This window comes from Electrophorus electricus, chromosome 4 (genome assembly GCF_041902795.1).
Source record: "Electrophorus electricus isolate QZ-2024a chromosome 4, ASM4190279v1, whole genome shotgun sequence".
Lineage (NCBI taxonomy): Eukaryota > Metazoa > Chordata > Actinopteri > Gymnotiformes > Gymnotidae > Electrophorus > Electrophorus electricus.
Window position 1 is genome coordinate 21,300,652 of NC_137500.1, and position 26,020 is coordinate 21,326,671.

The window sequence follows — 26,020 nt, forward strand, 5'->3', positions numbered from 1 at the left end:
AGCCCTGTTTCTTTGTGGTTAGAGGTGTACAAACAGAGTTGCAATTACTTTAATTGGTCATATTACAAACAACTTGTTTCACCCCTCTATAAACTCGTTTCACTTGAAATATGTGTTTTCTTAGGATATTGTAAGTTATTCAATTTGGTTAAAAACAAGATGTCTTGCTCTGAAACAGTGTTTAAGTTGAATACAAAGCTGTTTCATAGTGTGAAAAAGGTAAAGAACAGAGTTTCTAAGTAAAGATTCTTCTTATAATGCATTGCCTTTTAGTCTAAAACACAATCTCTTGCCCTGCAACAGTGTGTAAGGTGAATACAAAGCTGTTTCATAGTGTGAAAAAGGTATAGAACAGAGTTTCAAAGTAAAGATTATTCTTATAATGCAGTCTCTTTTAGTCTAAAACAGAATCTCTTGCCCTGAAACAGTGTTTAAGGTGAATACAAAGCTGTTTCATAGTATTACAAAGGTAAAGAACAGAGTTTCAAAGTAAAGATTCTTCTTATAATGCATTCCCTTTTAATCTAAAACACAATCTCTTGCCCTGCAACAGTGTGTAAGGTGAATACAAAGCTGTTTCATAGTCTGAAAAAGGTAAAGAACAGAGTTTCAAAGTAAAGATTCTTCTTATAATGCAGTCCATTTTAGTCTAAAACACAATACCTTGCCCTGAAACAGTATTTAAAGTGAATACAAAGCTGTTTCATAGTGTGAAAAAGGTAAAGAACAGAGTTTCGAAGTAAAAATTCTTCTTATAATGCATTCCCTTTTAGTCTGAAGCACAATATCTTGCCCTGAAACAGTGTTTAAGGTGACTACAAAGCTGTTCCATAGTGTGAAAAAGGTAAAGAACAGAGTTTCAAAGTAAAGATTCTTCTTATAATGCATTGCCTTTTAGTCTAAAACACAATCTCTTGCCCTGCATCAGTGTTTAAGTTGAATACAAAGCTGTTTCATAGTGTGAAAAGATAAAGAACAGAGTTTCAAAGTAAAGATTCTTCTTATAATGCGTTCCCTTTTATTCTAAAACACAATCTCTTGCTCTGAAACAGTGTATAAGCTGATTACAATGCATAGAAGCCCTGTTTCTTTGTGGTTAGAGGTGTACAAACAGAGTTACAATTACTTTAAATTGTCATATAACAAACACCTTGTTCCTCCCCTGTATAAACTCTTTTCAATTGAAATATGTGTTTTCTTAGGATATTGTAAGTTGTTCAGTTTGGTTAAAAACAATATTTCTTGCTCTGAAACTATGTATAAGCCAATTTTAATGCGTGGAAACGTTGCCTCCTTGTGGTTAGAGGTGTAAAAACAGAGTTGCAATTACTTTCAAGTGTCAAATTACAACCATGTTAAAACAATTTGTTCTCCCCTGGATAAACTCTTTTCACTTGAAATATGTGTTTTCTTAGGATATTGTAAGTTATTCAGTTTGGTTAAAAACAAGATGTCTTGCTCTGAAACGGTGTATAAGCTGATTACAATGCATAGAAGCCCTGTTTCTTTGTGGTTAGAGGTGTAAAAACAGAGTTGAAATTACTTTCAAGGGTCAAATTAGAACCATGTTAAAACAACTTGTTCTCCCCTGGATAAACTCTTTTCACTTGAAATATGTGTTTTCTTTGGATATTGTAAGTTATTCAGTTTGGTTAAAAACAAGATGTCTTGCTCTGAAACGGTGTATAAGCTGATTACAATGCATAGAAGCCCTGTTTCTTTGTGGTTAGAGGTGTACAAACAGAGTTGCAATTACTTTAATTGGTCATATTACAAACAACTTGTTTCACCCCTCTATAAACTCGTTTCACTTGAAATATGTGTTTTCTTAGGATATTGTAAGTTATTCAATTTGGTTAAAAACAAGATGTCTTGCTCTGAAACAGTGTTTAAGTTGAATACAAAGCTGTTTCATAGTGTGAAAAAGGTAAAGAACAGAGTTTCTAAGTAAAGATTCTTCTTATAAGGCATTCCCTTTTAGTCTAAAACACAATCTCTTGCCCTGCAACAGTGTTAAAGTTGAATATAAACCTGTTTCATAGTGTGAAAAAGGTAAAGAACAGAGTTTCTAAATAAAGATTCTTCTTATAATGCAAGAGATAGTGTTTTAGACTAAAAGAGACTGCATTATAAGAAGAATCTTTACTTTGAAACCTGAGTTTAAGGAGATTGGAATGATTGGAAATACTGTTACTTAATGTTCAGAACTAAGAGCACACATTTGCAAATAGTTTCCAACAGCTTGTTATCTCTTTTCTTGCATAGAAACAGTGTTTAAGATGATTGGAAATGTTCTTTAATACAGTTCAAAACTAAAAGAACAGAGTTGCAAATAGTTTCCAACAGCTTGTTATCTTTTTTCTTGCACTGAAACGCTGTTTAAGGAGATTGTAATGATTGGAAATCTTGTTTGACACACTTCAAAACTAAAAGAACAGTTGCAAATAGTTTCCAACAGCTTGTTATCTGTTTTCTTGCACTGAACCTCTGTTTAAGAAGATGATAATGATTGGAAATCTTGTTTAACACACTTCAGAAATAATAGAACAGAGTTGCAAATAGTTTCCAATAGCTTGTTATCTGCTTTCTTGCACTGAACTAGTGTTTAGGGAGATTGAAATGATTGGAAATGCTGTTCCTTACAGTTCAGAACTAAAAGAACAGAGTTGCAAATAGTTTCCAACAGCTTGTTATCTTTTTCTTGCAATGAACCTCTGTTTAAGGAGATTGGAATGATTGGAAATACTGTTTCTTACAGTTCAGAACTAAAAGAACAGAGTTGCAAATAGTGTCCAACAGCTTGTAATCTGTTTTCTTGCAATGAACCTCTGTTTAAGGAGATTGTAATGATTGGAAATCTTGTTTAACACACTTCAGAACTAAAAGAACAGAGTTGCAAATAGTTTCCAAGAGCTTGTTATCTGTTTTCTTGCCATGAAACAGTGTTTAAGATGATTGGAAATGTTCTTTAATACAGTTCAAAACTAAAAGAACAGAGTTGCAAATAGTTTCCAACAGCTTGCTATCTGTTTTCTTGCACTGAACCTGTGTTTAAGGAGATTGGAATGATTGGAAATACTGTTTCTTATAGTTCAGAACTAAAAGAACAGAGTTGCAAATAGTTTCCAACAGCTTGTAATCTGTTTTCTTGCAATGAACCTCTGTTTAAGGAGATTGTAATGATTGGAAATCTTTTTTAACACACTTCAGAACTAAAAGAACAGAGTTGCAAATAGTTTCCAACAGCTTGTTATCTCTTTTCTTGCAATTAAACAGTGTTTAAGATGATTGGAAATGTTGTTTAATACAGTTCAGAACTAAAAGCACAGAGTTGCAAATAGTTTCCAATAGCTTGTTATCTGTTTTCTTGCACTGAACTAATGTTTAAGGAGATTGGAATGATTGGAAATACTGTTTCTTACAGTTCAGAACTAAGAGAACAGAGTTGCAAATAGTATCCAACAGCTTGTTATCTCTTTTCTTGCATAGAAACAGTGTTTAAGATGATTGGAAATGTTCTTTAACACAATTCAGAACTAAAAGAACAGAGTTGGAAAGAGTTTCCATTAGCTTGTTTTCTTGCAGTGAACTAATGTTTAAGGATATTGGAATGATTGGAAATACTGTTTCTTACAGTTCAGAACTAAGAGAACACAGTTGCAAAGTTTCCAACAGCTTGTTATCTGTTTTCTTGCCATGAAACAGTGTTTAAGATGATTGGAAATGTTCTTTAATACAGTTCAAAACTAAAAGAACAGAGTTGCAAATAGTTTCCAACAGCTGGTTATCTGTTTTCTTGCACTGAACGTCTGTTTAAGGAGATTTTAATGATTTGAAATCTTGTTTAACACACTTCAGAAATAAAAGAACAGAGCTGCAAATAGTTTCCAACAGCTTGTTATGTTTTCTTGCACTGAACCTCTGTTTAAGAAAATGGTAATGATTGGAAATCTTGTTTAACACACTTCAGAAATCAAAGAACAGAGTTGCTAATAGTTTACAACAGCTTGTTATCTGTTTTCTTGCAATGAAGCAGTGTTTAAGATCATTGGAAATGTTCTTTAATACAGTTCAAAACTAAAAGAACAGAATTGCAAATAGTTTCCAACAGCTTGCTATTTGTTTTCTTGCACTGAACCTGTGTTTAAGGAGATTGGAATGATTGGAAATACTGTTTCTTACAGTTCAGAACTAAAAGAACAGAGTTGCAAATAGTTTCCAACAGCTTGTTATATCTTTTCTTGCAAAGAAACAGTGTTTAAGATGATTGGAAATACTGTTTCTTACAGTTCAGAACTAAAAGAACAGAGTTGCAAATAGTTTCCAACAGCTTGTTATCTGTTTTCTTGCAATGAAACAGTGTTTAAGATGATTGGAAATGTTCTTTAACACACTTATGAACTAAAAGAACAGAGTTGCAAATAGTTTCCAATAGCTTGTTTTCGTGCAATGAACTAATGTTTAAGGATATTGGAATGATTGGAAATACTGTTTCTTACAGTTCAGAACTAAGAGAACAGAATTGCAAATAGTTTCCAACAGCTTGTTATCTGTTTTCTTGCACTGAACCTCAGTTTAAGGAGATGGTAATGATTGGAAATGTTCTTTAATACAGTTCAAGACTAAAAGAACAGAGTTGCAAATAGTGTCCAACAGCTTGCTATCTGTTTTCTTGCACTGAACCTGTGTTTAAGGAGATTGGAATGATTGGAAATACTGTTTCTTATAGTTCAGAACTAAAAGAACAGAGTTGCAAATAGTGTCCAACAGCTTGTTATCTGTTTTCTTGCACTGAACTAATGTTTAAGGAGATTGGAATGATTGGAAATACTGTTTCTTACAGTTCAGAACTAAGAGAACAGAGTTGCAAATAGTATCCAACAGCTTGTTATCTCTTTTCTTGCATAGAAACAGTGTTTAAGATGATTGGAAATATTGTTTCTTACAGTTCAGAACTAAAAGAACAGAGTTGCAAATAGTTTCCAACAGCTTGTTATCTGTTTTCTTGCAATGAAGCAGAGTTTAAGATGATTGGAAATGTTCTTTAATACAGTTCAAAACTAAAAGAACAGAGTTGCAAATAGTTTCCAACAGCTTGCTATTTGTTTTCTTGCACTGAACCTGTGTTTAAGGAGATTGGAATGATTGGAAATACTGTTTCTTACAGTTCAGAACTAAAAGAACAGAGTTGCAAATAGATTCCAACAGCTTGTTATCTCTTTTCTTGCATAGAAACAGTGTTTAAGATGATTGGAAATACTGTTTCTTACAGTTCAGAACTAAAAGAACCGAGTTGCAAATAGTTTCCAACAGCTTGTTATCTGTTTTCTTGCACTGAACCTCTGTTTAAGGAGATTTTAATGATTGGAAATCTTGTTATCTGTTTTCTTGCAATGAAACAGTGTTTAAGATGATTGGAAATGTTCTTTAATACAGTTCAGAATTAAAAGAACAGAGTTGCAAATAGTTTCCAACAGCTTGTTATCTGTTTTCTTGCAATGAAACAGTGTTTAAGATGATTGGAAATGTTCTTTAACACACTTATGAACTAAAAGAACAGAGTTGCAAATAGTTTCCAATAGCTTGTTTTCGTGCAATGAACTAATGTTTAAGGATATTGGAATGATTGGAAATACTGTTTCTTACAGTTCAGAACTAAGAGAACAGAATTGCAAATAGTTTCCAACAGCTTATCTGTTTTCTTGCACTGAACCTCAGTTTAAGGAGATGGTAATGATTGGAATTCTTGTTTAACACACTTCAGAACTAAAAGAACAGAGTTGCAAATAGTTTCCAACAGTTTGTTATCTTTTTCTTGCAATGAACCTCTGTTTAAGGAGATTGTAATGATTGGAAATCTTGTTTAACACAATTCAGAACTAAAAGAACAGAGTTGCAAATAGTTTCCAAGAGCTTGTTATCTGTTTTCTTGCAATGAAACAGTGTTTAAGATGATTGGAAATGTTCTTTAATACAGTTCAAGACTAAAAGAACAGAGTTGCAAATAGTTTCCAACAGCTTGCTATCTGTTTTCTTGCACTGAACCTGTGTTTAAGGAGATTGGAATGATTGGAAATACTGTTTCTTATAGTTCAGAACTAAAAGAACAGAGTTGCAAATAGTTTCCAACAGCTTGTAATCTGTTTTCTTGCAATGAACCTCTGTTTAAGGAGATTGTAATGATTGGAAATCTTTTTTAACACACTTCAGAACTAAAAGAACAGAGTTGCAAATAGTTTCCAACAGCTTGTTATCTGTTTTCTTGCAATTAAACAGTGTTTAAGATGATTGGAAATGTTGTTTAATACAGTTCAGAACTAAAAGCACAGAGTTGCAAATAGTTTCCAATAGCTTGTTATCTGTTTTCTTGCACTGAACTAATGTTTAAGGAGATTGGAATGATTGGAAATACTGTTTCTTACAGTTCAGAACTAAGAGAACAGAGTTGCAAATAGTATCCAACAGCTTGTTATCTCTTTTCTTGCATAGAAACAGTGTTTAAGATGATTGGAAATATTGTTTCTTACAGTTCAGAACTAAAAGAACAGAGTTGCAAATAGTTTCCAACAGCTTGTTATCTGTTTTCTTGCAATGAAGCAGAGTTTAAGATGATTGGAAATGTTCTTTAATACAGTTCAAAACTAAAAGAACAGAGTTGCAAATAGTTTCCAACAGCTTGCTATTTGTTTTCTTGCACTGAACCTGTGTTTAAGGAGATTGGAATGATTGGAAATACTGTTTCTTACAGTTCAGAACTAAAAGAACAGAGTTGCAAATAGGTTCCAACAGCTTGTTATCTCTTTTCTTGCATAGAAACAGTGTTTAAGATGATTGGAAATACTGTTTCTTACAGTTCAGAACTAAAAGAACAGAGTTGCAAATAGTTTCCAACAGCATGTTATCTGTTTTCTTGCAATGAAACAGTGTTTAAGATGATTGGAAATGTTCTTTAATACAGTTCTGAATTAAAAGAACAGAGTTGCAAATATTTTCCAACAGGTTGCTATCTTTTTCTTGCAATGAACCTCTGTTTAAGGAGATTGGAATGATTGGAAATACCATTTCTTACAGTTCAGAACTAAAAGAACAGAGTTGCAAATAGTTTCCAACAGCTTGTTATATTTTTCTTGCAATGAACCTCTGTTTAAGGAGATTGTAATGATTGGAAATCTTTTTTAACACACTTCAGAACTAAAAGAACAGAGTTGCAAATAGTTTCCAACAGCTTGTTATCTGTTTTCTTGCAATGAAGAAGTGTTTAAGATGATTGGAAATGTTCTTGTAATACAGTTTAAAATTAAAAGTACAGAGTTGCAAATAGTTTCCAATAGCTTGTTATCTGTTTTCTTGCACTGAACTAATGTTTAAGGAGATTGGAATGATTGGAAATACTGTTTCTTACAGTTCAGAACTAAAAGAACAGAGTTGCAAATAGTTTCCAACAGCTTGTTATCTGTTTTCTTGCAATGAAACAGTGTTTAAGATGATTGGAAATGTTCTTTAACACACTTCAGAACTAAAAGAACAGAGTTGCAAATAGTTTCCAATAGCTTGTTTTCGTGCAATGAACTAATGTTTAAGGATATTGGAATGATTGGAAATACTGTTTCTTACAGTTCAGAACTAAGAGAACAGAATTGCAAATAGTTTCCAACAGCTTGTTATCTGTTTTCTTGCACTGAACCTCAGTTTATGGAGATGTTAATGATTGGAAATCTTGTTTAACACACTTCAGAACTAAAAGAACAGAGTTGCAAATAGTTTCCAACAGCTTGTTATCTGTTTTCTTGCAATGAAACAGTGTTTAAGGAGATTGTAATGATTGGAAATAGTGTTTCTTACAGTTCAGAACTAAAAGAACAGAGTTGCAAATAGTTTCCAACAGCTTGCTATCTGTTTTCTTGCACTGAACCTGTGTTTAAGGAGATTGGAATGATTGGAAATACTATTTCTTACAGTTCAGAACTAAAAGAACAGAGTTTCATATTGTTTTCAACAGCTTGTTATCTGTTTTCTTGCAATGAACCTCTGTTTAAGGAGATTGGAATGATTGGAAATACTGTTTCTTACAGTTCAGAACTAAAAGAACAGAGTTGCAAATAGTTTCCAAAAGCTTGTTATCTGTTTTCTTGCAATGAAACAGTGTTTAAGATGATTGGAAATGTTCTTTAACACACTTCAGAACTAAAAGAACAGAGTTGCAAATAGTTTCCAATAGCTTGTTTTCGTGCAATGAACTAATGTTTAAGGATATTGGAATGATTGGAAATACTGTTTCTTACAGTTCAGAACTAAGAGAACAGAATTGCAAATAGTTTCCAACAGCTTGTTATGTTTTCTTGCACTGAACCTCTGTTTAAGGAGATGGTAATGATTGGAAATCTTGTTTAACACACTTCAGAACTAAAAGAACAGAGTTGCAAATAGTTTCCAACAGTTTGTTATCTGTTTTCTTGCAATGAAAGTGTTTAAGGAGATTGTAATGATTGGAAATAGTGTTTCATATAGTTCAGAACTAAAAGAAGAGAGTTGCAAACAGTTTCCAACAGCTTGCTATCTGTTTTCTTGCACTGAACCTGTGTTTAAGGAGATTGGAATGATTGGAAATACTGTTTCTTACAGTTCAGAACTAAAAGAACAGTTTCAAATTGTTTTCAACAGCTTGTTATCTGTTTTCTTGCAATGAACCTCTGTTTAAGGAGATTGGAATAATTGGAAATACTGTTTCTTACAGTTCAGAACTAAAAGAACCGAGTTGCAAATAGTTTCCAACAGCTTGTTATCTGTTTTCTTGCACTGAACCTCTGTTTAAGGAGATTTTAATGATTGGAAATCTTGTTTAACACACTTCAGAAATAAAAGAACAGAGTTGCTAATAGTTTCCAACAGCTTGCTATCTGTTTTCTTGCACTGAACCTGTGTTTAAGGAGATTGGAATGATTGGAAATACTGTTTCTTACAGTTCAGAACTAAAAGAACAGTTTCAAATTGTTTTCAACAGCTTGTTATCTGTTTTCTTGCAATGAACCTCTGTTTAAGGAGATTGGAATAATTGGAAATACTGTTTCTTATAGTTCAGAACTAAAAGAACAGAGTTGCAAATAGTTTCCAACAGCTTGTTATCTGTTTTCTTGCACTGAACCTCTGTTTAAGGAGATTTTAATGATTGGAAATCTTGTTTAACACACTTCAGAAATAAAAGAACAGAGTTGCTAATAGTTTCCAACAGCTTGCTATCTGTTTTCTTGCACTAAACCTGTGTTTAAGGAGATTGGAATGATTGGAAATACTGTTTCTTACAGTTCAGAACTAAAAGAACAGAGTTGCAAATAGTTTCCAACAGCTTGTTATCTGTTTTCTTGCAATGAAGCAGTGTTGAAGATGATTGGAAATGTTCTTTAATACAGTTCAAAACTAAAAGAACAGAGTTGCAAATAGTTTCCAACAGCTTGCTATTTGTTTTCTTGAACTGAACCTGTGTTTAAGGAGATTGGAATGATTGGAAATACTGTTTTTTACAGTTCAGAACTAAAAGAACAGAGTTGCAAATAGTTTCCAACAGCTTGTTATCTGTTTTCTTGCAATGAAACAGTGTTTAAGATGATTGGAAATGTTCTTTAACACACTTAAGAACTAAAAGAACAGAGTTGCAAATAGCTTCCAATAGCTTGTTTTCTTGCAATGAACCTCTGTTTAAGGAGATTGGAATGATTGGAAATACCGTTTCTTACAGTTCAGAACTAAAAGAACAGAGTTGCAAATAGTTTCCAACACCTTGTTATCTTTTTCTTGCAATGAACCTCTGTTTAAGGAGATTGTAATGATTGGAAATCTTTTTTAACACACTTCAGAACTAAAAGAACAGAGTTGCAAATAGTTTCCAACAGCTTGTTATCTGTTTTCTTGCAATGAAGAAGTGTTTAAGATGATTGGAAATGTTCTTGTAATACAGTTTAAAATTAAAAGTACAGAGTTGCAAATAGTTTCCAATAGCTTGTTATCTGTTTTCTTGCACTGAACTAATGTTTAAGGAGATTGGAATGATTGGAAATACTGTTTTTTACAGTTCAGAACTAAAAGAACAGAGTTGCAAATAGTTTCCAACAGCTTGTTATCTATTTTCTTGCATAGAAACAGTGTTTAAGATGATTGGAAATACTGTTTCTTAAAGTTCAGAACTAAAAGAACAGAGTTGCAAATAGTTTCCTACAGCTTGTTATCTGTTTTCTTGCAATGAAACAGTGTTTAAGATGATTGGAAATGTTCTTTAACACACTTAAGAACTAAAAGAACAGAGTTGCAAATAGTTTCCAATAGCTTGTTTTCGTGCAATGAACTAATGTTTAAGGATATTGGAATGATTGGAAATACTATTTCTTACAGTTCAGAACTAAGAGAACAGAATTGCAAATAGTTTCCAAAAGCTTGTTATGTTTTCTTGCACTGAACCTCTGTTTAAGGAGATGGTAATGATTGGAAATCTTGTTTAACACACTTCAGAACTAAAAGAACAGAGTTGCAAATAGTTTCCAACAGCTTGTTATCTGTTTTCTTGCAATGAAACAGTGTTTAAGGAGATTGTAATGATTGGAAATAGTGTTTCTTACAGTTCAGAACTAAAAGAACAGAGTTTCATATTGTTTTCAACAGCTTGTTATCTGTTTTCTTGCAATGAACCTCTGTTTAAGTAGATTGCAATGATTGGAAATACTGTTTCTTACAGTTCAGAACTAAAAGAACAGAGTTGCAAATAGTTTCCAACAGCTTGTTATCTTTTTCTTGCAATGAACCTCTGTTTAAGGAGATTGTAATGATTGGAAATCTTGTTTAACACACTTCAGAACTAAAAGAACAGAGTTGCAAATAGTATCCAAGAGCTTGTTATCTGTTTTCTTGCAATGAAACAGTGTTTAAGATGATTGGAAATGTTCTTTAACACACTTCAGAACTAAAAGAACAGAGTTGCAAATAGTTTCCAATAGCTTGTTTTCGTGCAATGAACTAATGTTTAAGGATATTGGAATGATTGGAAATACTGTTTCTTACAGTTCAGAACTAAGAGAACAGAGTTGCAAATAGTTTCCAACAGCTTGTTATCTGTTTTCTTGCACTGAACCTCTGTTTAAGGAGATTTTAATGAATGGAAATCTTGTTTAACACACTTCAGAAATAAAAGAACAGAGCTGCAAATAGTTTCCAACAGCTTGTTATGTTTTCTTGCACTGAACCTGTGTTTAAGGAGATGGTAATGATTGGAAATCTTGTTTAACACACTTCAGAACTAAAATAACAGAGTTGCAAATAGTTTCCAACAGCTTGTTATCTGTTTTCTTGCAATGAAACAGTGTTTAAGGAGATTGTAATGATTGGAAATAGTGTTTCTTATAGTTCAGAACTAAAAGAACAGAGTTGCAAACAGTTTCCAACAGCTTGTTATCTGTTTTCTTGCAATGAACCTCTGTTTAAGGAGATTGGAATGATTGGAAATACTGTTTCTTACAGTTCAGAACTAAAAGAACAGATTTGCAAATAGTTTCCAACAGCTTGTTATCTATTTTCTTGCACTGAACCTCTGTTTAAGGAGATTTTAATGATTGGAAATCTTGTTTAACACACTTCAGAAATAAAAGAACAGAGCTGCAAATAGTTTCCAACAGCTTGTTATGTTTTCTTGCACTGAACCTCTGTTTAAGAAGATGGTAATGATTGGAAATCTTGTTTAACACACTTCAGAAATAAAAGAACAGAGTTAGTAATAGTTTCCAAAAGCTTGCTATCTGTTTTCTTGCACTAAACCTGTGTTTAAGGAGATTGGAATGATTGGAAATACTGTTTCTTACAGTTCAGAACTAAAAGAACAGAGCTGCAAATAGTTTCCAACAGCTTGTTATGTTTTCTTGCACTGAACCTCTGTTTAAGGAGATGGTAATGATTGGAAATCTTGTTTAACACACTTCAGAACTAAAATAACAGAGTTGCAAATAGTTTCCAACAGCTTGTTATCTGTTTTCTTGCAATGAAACAGTGTTTAAGGAGATTGTAATGATTGGAAATAGTGTTTCTTATAGTTCAGAACTAAAAGAACAGAGTTGCAAACAGTTTCCAACAGCTTGTTATCTGTTTTCTTGCAATGAACCTCTGTTTAAGGAGATTGGAATGATTGGAAATACTGTTTCTTACAGTTCAGAACTAAAAGAACAGAGTTGCAAATAGTTTCCAACAGCTTGTTATCTATTTTCTTGCACTGAACCTCTGTTTAAGGAGATTTTAATGATTGGAAATCTTGTTTAACACACTTCAGAAATAAAAGAACAGAGCTGCAAATAGTTTCCAACAGCTTGTTATGTTTTCTTGCACTGAACCTCTGTTTAAGAAGATGGTAATGATTGGAAATCTTGTTTAACACACTTCAGAAATAAAAGAACAGAGTTAGTAATAGTTTCCAAAAGCTTGCTATCTGTTTTCTTGTACTAAACCTGTGTTTAAGGAGATTGGAATGATTGGAAATACTGTTTCTTACAGTTCAGAACTAAAAGAACAGAGTTGCAAATAGTTTCCAATAGCTTGTTTTCGTGCAATGAACTAATGTTTAAGGATATTGGAATGATTGGAAATACTGTTTCTTACAGTTCAGAACTAAGAGAACAGAATTGCAAATAGTTTCCAACAGCTTGTTATCTGTTTTCTTGCACTAAACCTCAGTTTAAGGAGATGTTAATGATTGGAAATCTTGTTTAACACACTTCAGAACTAAAAGAACAGAGTTGCAAATAGTTTCCAACAGCTTGTTATCTGTTTTCTTGCAATGAAACAGTTTTTAAGATGATTGGAAAAGTTCTTTAACACACTTCAGAACTAAAAGAACAGAGTTGCAAATAGTTTCCAATAGCTTGTTTTCGTGCAAGGAACTAATGTTTAAGGATATTGGAATGATTAGAAATACTGTTTCTTACAGTTCAGAACTAAGAGAACAGAATTGCAAATAGTTTCCAACAGCTTGTTATGTTTTCTTGCACTGAACCTCTGTTTAAGGAGATGGTAATGATTGGAAATCTTGTTTAACACACTTCAGAACTAAAAGAACAGAGTTGCAAATAGTTTCCAACAGCTTGTTATCTGTTTTCTTGCAATGAAACAGTCTTTAAGGAGATTGTAATGATTGGAAATAGTGTTTTTTATAGTTCAGAACTAAAATAACAGAGTTGCAAACAGTTTCCAACAGCTTGCTATCTGTTTTCTTGCACTGAACCTGTGTTTAAGGAGATTGGAATGATTGGAAATACTGTTTCTTACAGTTCAGAACTAAAAGAACAGTTTCAAATTGTTTTCAACAGCTTGTTATCTGTTTTCTTGCAATGAACCTCTGTTTAAGGAGATTGGAATAATTGGAAATACTGTTTCTTACAGTTCAGAACTAAAAGAACCGAGTTGTAAATAGTTTCCAACAGCTTGTTATCTGTTTTCTTGCACTGAACCTCTGTTTAAGGAGATTTTAATGATTGGAAATCTTGTTTAACACACTTCAGAAATAAAAGAACAGAGTTGCTAATAGTTTCCAACAGCTTGCTATCTGTTTTCTTGCACTGAACCTGTGTTTAAGGAGATTGGAATGATTGGAAATACTGTTTCTTACAGTTCAGAACTAAAAGAACAGTTTCAAATTGTTTTCAACAGCTTGTTATCTGTTTTCTTGCAATGAACCTCTGTTTAAGGAGATTGGAATAATTGGAAATACTGTTTCTTATAGTTCAGAACTAAAAGAACAGAGTTGCAAATAGTTTCCAACAGCTTGTTATCTGTTTTCTTGCACTGAACCTCTGTTTAAGGAGATGGTAATGATTGGAAATCTTGTTTAACACACTTCAGAAATAAAAGAACAGAGTTGCTAATAGTTTCCAACAGCTTGCTATCTGTTTTCTTGCACTAAACCTGTGTTTAAGGAGATTGGAATGATTGGAAATACTGTTTCTTACAGTTCAGAACTAAAAGAACAGAGTTGCAAATAGTTTCCAACAGCTTGTTATCTGTTTTCTTGCAATGAAGCAGTGTTGAAGATGATTGGAAATGTTCTTTAATACAGTTCAAAACTAAAAGAACAGAGTTGCAAATAGTTTCCAACAGCTTGCTATTTGTTTTCTTGAACTGAACCTGTGTTTAAGGAGATTGGAATGATTGGAAATACTGTTTTTTACAGTTCAGAACTCAAAGAACAGAGTTGCAAATAGTTTCCAACAGCTTGTTATCTGTTTTCTTGCAATGAAACAGTGTTTAAGATGATTGGAAATGTTCTTTAACACACTTAAGAACTAAAAGAACAGAGTTGCAAATAGCTTCCAATAGCTTGTTTTCTTGCAATGAACCTCTGTTTAAGGAGATTGGAATGATTGGAAATACCGTTTCTTACAGTTCAGAACTAAAAGAACAGAGTTGCAAATAGTTTCCAACACCTTGTTATCTGTTTTCTTGCAATGAAGAAGTGTTTAAGATGATTGGAAATGTTCTTGTAATACAGTTTAAAATTAAAAGTACAGAGTTGCAAATAGTTTCCAATAGCTTGTTATCTGTTTTCTTGCACTGAACTAATGTTTAAGGAGATTGGAATGATTGGAAATACTGTTTTTTACAGTTCAGAACTAAAAGAACAGAGTTGCAAATAGTTTCCAACAGCTTGTTATCTATTTTCTTGCATAGAAACAGTGTTTAAGATGATTGGAAATACTGTTTCTTAAAGTTCAGAACTAAAAGAACAGAGTTGCAAATAGTTTCCTACAGCTTGTTATCTGTTTTCTTGCAATGAAACAGTGTTTAAGATGATTGGAAATGTTCTTTAACACACTTAAGAACTAAAAGAACAGAGTTGCAAATAGTTTCCAATAGCTTGTTTTCGTGCAATGAACTAATGTTTAAGGATATTGGAATGATTGGAAATACTGTTTCTTACAGTTCAGAACTAAAAGAACAGAGTTGCAAATAGTTTCCAACAGCTTGTTATCTGATTTCTTGCAATGAAACAGTGTTTAAGATGATTGGAAATGTTCTTTAACACACTTAAGAACTAAAAGAACAGAATTGCAAATAGTTTCCAACAGCTTGTTATCTGTTTTCGTGCACTGAACCTCAGTTTAAGGAGATGTTAATGATTGGAAATCTTGTTTAACACACTTCAGAACTAAAAGAACAGAGTTGCAAATAGTTTCCAACAGCTTGTTATCTATTTTCTTGCAATGAAACAGTGTTTAAGGAGATTGTAATGATTGGAAATAGTGTTTCTTACAGTTCAGAACTAAAAGAACAGAGTTTCATATTGTTTTCAACAGCTTGTTATCTGTTTTCTTGCAATGAACCTCTGTTTAAGTAGATTGCAATGATTGGAAATACTGTTTCTTACAGTTCAGAACTAAAAGAACAGAGTTGCAAATAGTTTCCAACAGCTTGTTATCTTTTTCTTGCAATGAACCTCTGTTTAAGGAGATTGTAATGATTGGAAATCTTGTTTAACACACTTCAGAACTAAAAGAACAGAGTTGCAAATAGTATCCAAGAGCTTGTTATCTGTTTTCTTGCAATGAAACAGTGTTTAAGATTATTGGAAATGTTCTTTAACACACTTCAGAACTAAAAGAACAGAGTTGCAAATAGTTTCCAATAGCTTGTTTTCGTGCAATGAACTAATGTTTAAGGATATTGGAATGATTGGAAATACTGTTTCTTACAGTTCAGAACTAAGAGAACAGAATTGCAAATAGTTTCCAACAGCTTGTTATGTTTTCTTGCACTGAACCTCTGTTTAAGGAGATGGTAATGATTGGAAATCTTGTTTAACACACTTCAGAACTAAAAGAACAGAGTTGCAAATAGTTTCCAACAGCTTGTTATCTGTTTTCTTGCAATGAAACAGTGTTTAAGGAGATTGTAATGATTGGAAATAGTGTTTCTTATAGTTCAGAACTAAAAGAAGAGAGTTGCAAACAGTTTCCAACAGCTTGCTATCTGTTTTCTTGCACTGAACCTGTGTTTAAGGAGATTGGAATGATTGGAAATACTGTTTCTTACAGTTCAGAACTAAAAGAACAGTTTCAAATTGTTTTCAACAGCTTGTTATCTGTTTTCTTGCAATGAACCTCTGTTTAAGGAGATTGGAATAATTGGAAATACTGTTTCTTACAGTTCAGAACTAAAAGAACCGAGTTGCAAATAGTTTCCAACAGCTTGTTATCTGTTTTCTTGCACTGAACTTCTGTTTAAGGAGATTTTAATGATTGGAAATCTTGTTTAACACACTTCAGAAATAAAAGAACAGAGTTGCTAATAGTTTCCAACAGCTTGCTATCTGTTTTCTTGCACTGAACCTGTGTTTAAGGAGATTGGAATGATTGGAAATACTGTTTCTTACAGTTCAGAACTAAAAGAACAGTTTCAAATTGTTTTCAACAGCTTGTTATCTGTTTTCTTGCAATGAACCTCTGTTTAAGGAGATTGGAATAATTGGAAATACTGTTTCTTATAGTTCAGAACTAAAAGAACAGAGTTGCAAATAGTTTCCAACAGCTTGTTATCTGTTTTCTTGCACTGAACCTCTGTTTAAGGAGATTTTAATGATTGGAAATACTGTTTCTTACAGTTCAGAACTAAAAGAACAGAGTTGCAAATAGTTTCCAACAGCTTGTTATCTGTTTTCTTGCAATGAAGCAGTGTTGAAGATGATTGGAAATGTTCTTTAATACAGTTCAAAACTAAAAGAACAGAGTTGCAAATAGTTTCCAACAGCTTGCTATTTGTTTTCTTGAACTGAACCTGTGTTTAAGGAGATTGGAATGATTGGAAATACTGTTTTTTACAGTTCAGAACTAAAAGAACAGAGTTGCAAATAGTTTCCAACAGCTTGTTATCTGTTTTCTTGCAATGAAACAGTGTTTAAGATGATTGGAAATGTTCTTTAACACACTTAAGAACTAAAAGAACAGAGTTGCAAATAGCTTCCAATAGCTTGTTTTCTTGCAATGAACCTCTGTTTAAGGAGATTGAAATGATTGGAAATACCGTTTCTTACAGTTCAGAACTAAAAGAACAGAGTTGCAAATAGTTTCCAACACCTTGTTATCTTTTTCTTGCAATGAACCTCTGTTTAAGGAGATTGTAATGATTGGAAATCTTTTTTAACACACTTCAGAACTAAAAGAACAGAGTTGCAAATAGTTTCCAACAGCTTGTTATCTGTTTTCTTGCAATGAAGAAGTGTTTAAGATGATTGGAAATGTTCTTGTAATACAGTTTAAAATTAAAAGTACAGAGTTGCAAATAGTTTCCAATAGCTTGTTATCTGTTTTCTTGCACTGAACTAATGTTTAAGGAGATTGGAATGATTGGAAATACTGTTTTTTACAGTTCAGAACTAAAAGAACAGAGTTGCAAATAGTTTCCAACAGCTTGTTATCTATTTTCTTGCATAGAAACAGTGTTTAAGATGATTGGAAATACTGTTTCTTAAAGTTCAGAACTAAAAGAACAGAGTTGCAAATAGTTTCCTACAGCTTGTTATCTGTTTTCTTGCAATGAAACAGTGTTTAAGATGATTGGAAATGTTCTTTAACACACTTAAGAACTAAAAGAACAGAGTTGCAAATAGTTTCCAATAGCTTGTTTTCGTGCAATGAACTAATGTTTAAGGATATTGGAATGATTGGAAATACTGTTTCTTACAGTTCAGAACTAAGAGAACAGAATTGCAAATAGTTTCCAACAGCTTGTTATCTGTTTTCTTGCACTGAACCTCAGTTTATGGAGATGTTAATGATTGGAAATCTTGTTTAACACACTTCAGAACTAAAAGAACAGAGTTGCAAATAGTTTCCAACAGCTTGTTATCTGTTTTCTTGCAATGAAACAGTGTTTAAGGAGATTGTAATGATTGGAAATACTGTTTCTTAAAGTTCAGAACTAAAAGAACAGAGTTGCAAATAGTTTCCTACAGCTTGTTATCTGTTTTCTTGCAATGAAACAGTGTTTAAGATGATGGGAAATGTTCTTTAACACACTTAAGAACTAAAAGAACAGAGTTGCAAATAGTTTCCAATAGCTTGTTTTCGTGCAATGAACTAATGTTTAAGGATATTGGAATGATTGGAAATACTGTTTCTTACAGTTCAGAACTAAGAGAACAGAATTGCAAATAGTTTCCAAAAGCTTGTTATGTTTTCTTGCACTGAACCTCTGTTTAAGGAGATGGTAATGATTGGAAATCTTGTTTAACACACTTCAGAACTAAAAGAACAGAGTTGCAAATAGTTTCCAACAGCTTGTTATCTGACTTCTTGCAATGAAACAGTGTTTAAGATGATTGGAAATGTTCTTTAACACACTTAAGAACTAAAAGAACAGAATTGCAAATAGTTTCCAACAGCTTGTTATCTGTTTTCGTGAACTGAACCTCAGTTTAAGGAGATGTTAATGATTGGAAATCTTGTTTAACACACTTCAGAACTAAAAGAACAGAGTTGCAAATAGTTTCCAATAGCTTGTTTTCGTGCAATGAACTAATGTTTAAGGATATTGGAATGATTGGAAATACTGTTTCTTACAGTTCAGAACTAAGAGAACAGAGTTGCAAATAGTTTCCAACAGCTTGTTATCTGTTTTCTTGCAATGAAACAGTGTTTAAGGAGATTGTAATGATTGGAAATAGTGTTTCTTATAGTTCAGAACTAAAAGAACAGAGCTGCAAACAGTTTCCAACAGCTTGTTATCTGTTTTCTTGCAATGAACCTCTGTTTAAGGAGATTGGAATGATTGGAAATACTGTTTCTTACAGTTCAGAACTAAAAGAACAGAGTTGCAAATAGTTTCCAACAGCTTGTTATCTATTTTCTTGCACTGAACCTCTGTTTAAGGAGATTTTAATGATTGGAAATCTTGTTTAACACACTTCAGAAATAAAAGAACAGAGCTGCAAATAGTTTCCAACAGCTTGTTATGTTTTCTTGCACTGAACCTCTGTTTAAGAAGATGGTAATGATTGGAAATCTTGTTTAACACACTTCAGAAATAAAAGAACAGAGTTAGTAATAGTTTCCAAAAGCTTGCTATCTGTTTTCTTGCACTAAACCTGTGTTTAAGGAGATTGGAATGATTGGAAATACTGTTTCTTACAGTTCAGAACTAAAAGAACAGAGTTGCAAATAGTTTCCAATAGCTTGTTTTCGTGCAATGAACTAATGTTTAAGGATATTGGAATGATTGGAAATACTGTTTCTTACAGTTCAGAACTAAGAGAACAGAATTGCAAATAGTTTCCAACAGCTTGTTATCTGTTTCTTGCACTAAACCTCAGTTTAAGGAGATGTTAATGATTGGAAATCTTGTTTAACACACTTCAGAACTAAAAGAACAGAGTTGCAAATAGTTTCCAACAGCTTGTTATCTGTTTTTTTGCACTCAACCTGTGTTTAAGGAGATTGGAATGATTGGAAATACTGTTTCTTACAGTTCAGAACTAAAAGAACAGAGTTTCAAATTGTTTTCAACAGCTTGTTATTTGTTTTCTTGCAATGAACCTCTGTTTAAGGAGATTGTAATGAATGGAAATCTTGTTTAACACACTTCAGAACTAAAAGAACAGAGTTGCAAATAGTTTCCAACAGCTTGTTATCTGTTTTCGTGCACTGAACCTCAGTTTAAGGAGATGTTAATGATTGGAAATCTTGTTTAACACACTTCAGAACTAAAAGAACAGAGTTGCAAAGTTTCCAACAGCTTGTTATCTGTTTTCTTGCAATGAAACAGTGTTTAAGGAGATTGTAATGATTGGAAATAGTGTTTCTTACAGTTCAGAACTAAAAGAACAGAGTTTCATATTGTTTTCAACAGCTTGTTATCTGTTTTCTTGCAATGAACCTTTGTTTAAGTAGATTGGAATGATTGGAAATACTGTTTCTTACAGTTCAGAACTAAAAGAACAGAGTTGCAAATAGTTTCCAACAGCTTGTTATCTTTTTCTTGCAATGAACCTCTGTTTAAGGAGATTGTAATGATTGGAAATCTTGTTTATCACACTTCAGAACTAAAAGAACAGAGTTGCAAATAGTTTCCAAGAGCTTGTTATCTGTTTTCTTGCAATGAAACAGTGTTTAAGATGATTGGAAATGTTCTTTAACACACTTCAGAACTAAAAGAACAGAGTTGCAAATAGTTTCCAATAGCTTGTTTTCGTGCAATGAACTAATGTTTAAGGATATTGGAATGATTGGAAATACTGTTTCTTACAGTTCAGAATTAAGAGAACAGAGTTGCAAATAGTTTCCAACAGCTTGTTATCTGTTTTCTTGCACTGAACCTCTGTTTAAGGAGATTTTAATGATTGGAAATCTTGTTTAACACACTTCAGAAATAAAAGAACAGAGCTGCAAATAGTTTCCAACAGCTTGTTATGTTTTCTTGCACTGAACCTCTGTTTAAGGAGATGGTAATGATTGGAAATCTTGTTTAACACACTTCAGAACTAAAATAACAGAGTTGGAAATAGTTTCCAACAGCTTGTTATCTGTTTTCTTGCAATGAAACAGTGTTTAAGGAGATTGTAATGATTGGAAATAGTGTTTCTTATAGTTCAGAACTAAAAGAACAGAGTTGCAAACAGTTTCCAACAGCTTGTTATCTGTTTTCTTGCAATGAACCTCTGTTTAAGGAGATTGGAATGATTGGAAATACTGTTTCTTACAGTTCAGAACTAAAAGAACAGAGTTGCAAATAGTTTCCAACAGCTTGTTATCTATTTTCTTGCACTGAACCTCTGTTTAAGGAGATTTTAATGATTGGAAATCTTGTTTAACACACTTCAGAAATAAAAGAACAGAGCTGCAAATAGTTTCCAACAGCTTGTTATGTTTTCTTGCACTGAACCTCTGTTTAAGAAGATGGTAATGATTGGAAATCTTGTTTAACACACTTCAGAAATAAAAGAACAGAGTTAGTAATAGTTTCCAACAGCTTGCTATCTGTTTTCTTGCACTAAACCTGTGTTTAAGGAGATTGGAATGATTGGAAATACTGTTTCTTACAGTTCAGAACTAAAAGAACAGAGTTGCAAATAGTTTCCAATAGCTTGTTTTCGTGCAATGAACTAATGTTTAAGGATATTGGAATGATTGGAAATACTGTTTCTTACAGTTCAGAACTAAGAGAACAGAATTGCAAATAGTTTCCAACAGCTTGTTATCTGTTTTCTTGCACTAAACCTCAGTTTAAGGAGATGTTAATGATTGGAAATCTTGTTTAACACACTTCAGAACTAAAAGAACAGAGTTGCAAATAGTTTCCAACAGCTTGTTATCTGTTTTTTTGCACTCAACCTGTGTTTAAGGAGATTGGAATGATTGGAAATACTGTTTCTTACAGTTCAGAACTAAAAGAACAGAGTTTCAAATTGTTTTCAACAGCTTGTTATTTGTTTTCTTGCAATGAACCTCTGTTTAAGGAGATTGTAATGAATGGAAATCTTGTTTAACACACTTCAGAACTAAAAGAACAGAGTTGCAAATAGTTTCCAAGAGCTTGTTATCTGTTTTCTTGCAATGAAACAGTGTTTAAGATGATTGGAAATGTTCTTTAACACACTTAAGAACTAAAAGAACAGAATTGCAAATAGTTTCCAACAGCTTGTTATCTGTTTTCGTGCACTGAACCTCAGTTTAAGGAGATGTTAATGATTGGAAATCTTGTTTAACACACTTCAGAACTAAAAGAACAGAGTTGCAAATAGTTTCCAACAGCTTGTTATCTGTTTTCTTGCAATGAAACAGTGTTTAAGGAGATTGTAATGATTGGAAATAGTGTTTCTTACAGTTCAGAACTAAAAGAACAGAGTTTCATATTGTTTTCAACAGCTTGTTATCTGTTTTCTTGCAATGAACCTTTGTTTAAGTAGATTGGAATGAATGGAAATACTGTTTCTTACAGTTCAGAACTAAAAGAACAGAGTTGCAAATAGTTTCCAACAGCTTGTTATCTTTTTCTTGCAATGAACCTCTGTTTAAGGAGATTGTAATGATTGGAAATCTTGTTTATCACACTTCAGAACTAAAAGAACAGAGTTGCAAATAGTTTCCAAGAGCTTGTTTTCTGTTTTCTTGCAATGAAACAGTGTTTAAGATGATTGGAAATGTTCTTTAACACACTTCTGTACTAAAAGAACAGAGTTGCAAATAGTTTCCAATAGCTTGTTTTCGTGCAATGAACTAATGTTTAAGGATATTGGAATGATTGGAAATACTGTTTCTTACAGTTCAGAACTAAGAGAACAGAGTTGCAAATAGTTTCCAACAGCTTGTTATCTGTTTTCTTGCACTGAACCTCTGTTTAAGGAGATTTTAATGATTGGAAATCTTGTTTAACACACTTCAGAAATAAAAGAACAGAGCTGCAAATAGTTTCCAACAGCTTGTTATGTTTTCTTGCACTGAACCTCTGTTTAAGGAGATGGTAATGATTGGAAATCTTGTTTAACACACTTCAGAACTAAAATAACAGAGTTGCAAATAGTTTCCAACAGCTTGTTATCTGTTTTCTTGCAATGAAACAGTGTTTAAGGAGATTGTAATGATTGCAAATAGTGTTTCTTATAGTTCAGAACTAAAAGAACAGAGTTGCAAACAGTTTCCAACAGCTTGTTATCTGTTTTCTTGCAATGAACCTCTGTTTAAGGAGATTGGAATGATTGGAAATACTGTTTCTTACCGTTCAGAACTAAAAGAACAGAGTTGCAAATAGTTTCCAACAGCTTGTTTTCGTGCAATGAACTAATGTTTAAGGATATTGGAATGATTAGAAATACTGTTTCTTACAGTTCAGAACTAAGAGAACAGAATTGCAAATAGTTTCCAACAGCTTGTTATGTTTTCTTGCACTGAACCTCTGTTTAAGGAGATGGTAATGATTGGAAATCTTGTTTAACACACTTCAGAACTAAAAGAACAGAGTTGCAAATAGTTTCCAACAGCTTGTTATCTGTTTTCTTGCAATGAAACAGTCTTTAAGGAGATTGTAATGATTGGAAATAGTGTTTTTTATAGTTCAGAACTAAAATAACAGAGTTGCAAACAGTTTCCAACAGCTTGCTATCTGTTTTCTTGCACTGAACCTGTGTTTAAGGAGATTGGAATGATTGGAAATACTGTTTCTTACAGTTCAGAACTAAAAGAACAGAGTTGCAAATAGTTTCCAACAGCTTGTTATCTGTTTTCTTGCAATGAAACAGTGTTTAAGATGATTGGAAATGTTCTTTAACACACTTCAGAACTAAAAGAACAGAGTTGCAAATAGTTTCCAACAGCTTGTTATCTGTTTTCTTGCACTGAACCTCTGTTTAAGGAGATTTTAATGATTGGAAATCTTGTTTAACACACTTCAGAAATAAAAGAACAGAGCTGCAAATAGTTTCCAACAGCTTGTTATCTCTTTTCTTGCATAGAAACAGTGTTTAAGATGATTGGAAATACTGTTTCTTACAGTTCAGAACTAAAAGAACAGAGTTGCAAATAGTTTCCAACAGCTTGTTATCTGTTTTCTTGCAATGAAACAGTGTTTAAGATGATTGGAAATGTTCTTTAACACACTTAAGAACTAAAAGAACAGAGTTGCAAATAGTTTCCAATAGCTTGTTTTCGTGCAATGAACTAATGTTTAAGGATATTGGAATGATTGGAAATACTGTTTCTTACAGTTCAGAACTAAAAGAACAGAGTTGCAAATAGTTTCCAAGAGCTTGTTATCTGTTTTCTTGCAATGAAACAGTGTTTAAGATGATTGGAAATGTTCTTTAATACTGTTCAAAACTAAAAGAACAGAGTTGCAAATAGTTTCCAACAGCTTGCTATCTGTTTTCTTGCACTGAACCTGTGTTTAAGGAGATTGGAATGATTGGAAATACTGTTTCTTACAGTTCAGAACTAAAAGAACAGAGTTGCAAATAGTTTCCAATAGCTTGTTTTCGTGCAATGAACTAATGTTTAAGGATATTGGAATGATTGGAAATACTGTTTCTTACAGTTCAGAACTAAAAGAACAGAGTTGCAAATAGTTTCCAACAGCTTGTTATCTGTTTTCTTGCACTGAACCTCTGTTTAAGGAGATTTTAATGATTGGAAATACTGTTTCTTACAGTTCAGAACTAAAAGAACAGAGTTGCAAATAGTTTCCAACAGCTTGTTATCTGTTTTCTTGCAATGAAGCAGTGTTGAAGATGATTGGAAATGTTCTTTAATACAGTTCAAAACTAAAAGAACAGAGTTGCAAATAGTTTCCAACAGCTTGCTATTTGTTTTCTTGAACTGAACCTGTGTTTAAGGAGATTGGAATGATTGGAAATACTGTTTTTTACAGTTCAGAACTAAAAGAACAGAGTTGCAAATAGTTTCCAACAGCTTGTTATCTGTTTTCTTGCAATGAAACAGTGTTTAAGATGATTGGAAATGTTCTTTAACACACTTAAGAACTAAAAGAACAGAGTTGCAAATAGCTTCCAATAGCTTGTTTTCTTGCAATGAACCTCTGTTTAAGGAGATTGGAATGATTGGAAATACCGTTTCTTACAGTTCAGAACTAAAAGAACAGAGTTGCAAATAGTTTCCAACACCTTGTTATCTTTTTCTTGCAATGAACCTCTGTTTAAGGAGATTGTAATGATTGGAAATCTTTTTTAACACACTTCAGAACTAAAAGAACAGAGTTGCAAATAGTTTCCAACAGCTTGTTATCTGTTTTCTTGCAATGAAGAAGTGTTTAAGATGATTGGAAATGTTCTTGTAATACAGTTTAAAATTAAAAGTACAGAGTTGCAAATAGTTTCCAATAGCTTGTTATCTGTTTTCTTGCACTGAACTAATGTTTAAGGAGATTGGAATGATTGGAAATACTGTTTTTTACAGTTCAGAACTAAAAGAACAGAGTTGCAAATAGTTTCCAACAGCTTGTTATCTATTTTCTTGCATAGAAACAGTGTTTAAGATGATTGGAAATACTGTTTCTTAAAGTTCAGAACTAAAAGAACAGAGTTGCAAACAGTTTCCAACAGCTTGTTATCTGTTTTCTTGCAATGAACCTCTGTTTAAGGAGATTGGAATGATTGGAAATACTGTTTCTTACAGTTCAGAACTAAAAGAACAGAGTTGCAAATAGTTTCCAACAGCTTGTTATCTATTTTCTTGCACTGAACCTCTGTTTAAGGAGATTTTAATGATTGGAAATCTTGTTTAACACACTTCAGAAATAAAAGAACAGAGCTGCAAATAGTTTCCAACAGCTTGTTATGTTTTCTTGCACTGAACCTCTGTTTAAGAAGATGGTAATGATTGGAAATCTTGTTTAACACACTTCAGAAATAAAAGAACAGAGTTAGTAATAGTTTCCAACAGCTTGCTATCTGTTTTCTTGCACTAAACCTGTGTTTAAGGAGATTGGAATGATTGGAAATACTGTTTCTTACAGTTCAGAACTAAAAGAACAGAGTTGCAAATAGTTTCCAATAGCTTGTTTTCGTGCAATGAACTAATGTTTAAGGATATTGGAATGATTGGAAATACTGTTTCTTACAGTTCAGAACTAAGAGAACAGAATTGCAAATAGTTTCCAACAGCTTGTTATCTGTTTTCTTGCTCTAAACCTCAGTTTAAGGAGATGTTAATGATTGGAAATCTTGTTTAACACACTTCAGAACTAAAAGAACAGAGTTGCAAATAGTTTCCAACAGCTTGTTATCTGTTTTTTTGCACTCAACCTGTGTTTAAGGAGATTGGAATGATTGGAAATACTGTTTCTTACAGTTCAGAACTAAAAGAACAGAGTTTCAAATTGTTTTCAACAGCTTGTTATTTGTTTTCTTGCAATGAACCTCTGTTTAAGGAGATTGTAATGAATGGAAATCTTGTTTAACACACTTCAGAAATAAAAGAACAGAGTTGCTAATAGTTTCCAACAGCTTGCTATCTGTTTTCTTCCACTGAACCTGTGTTTAAGGAGATTGGAATGATTG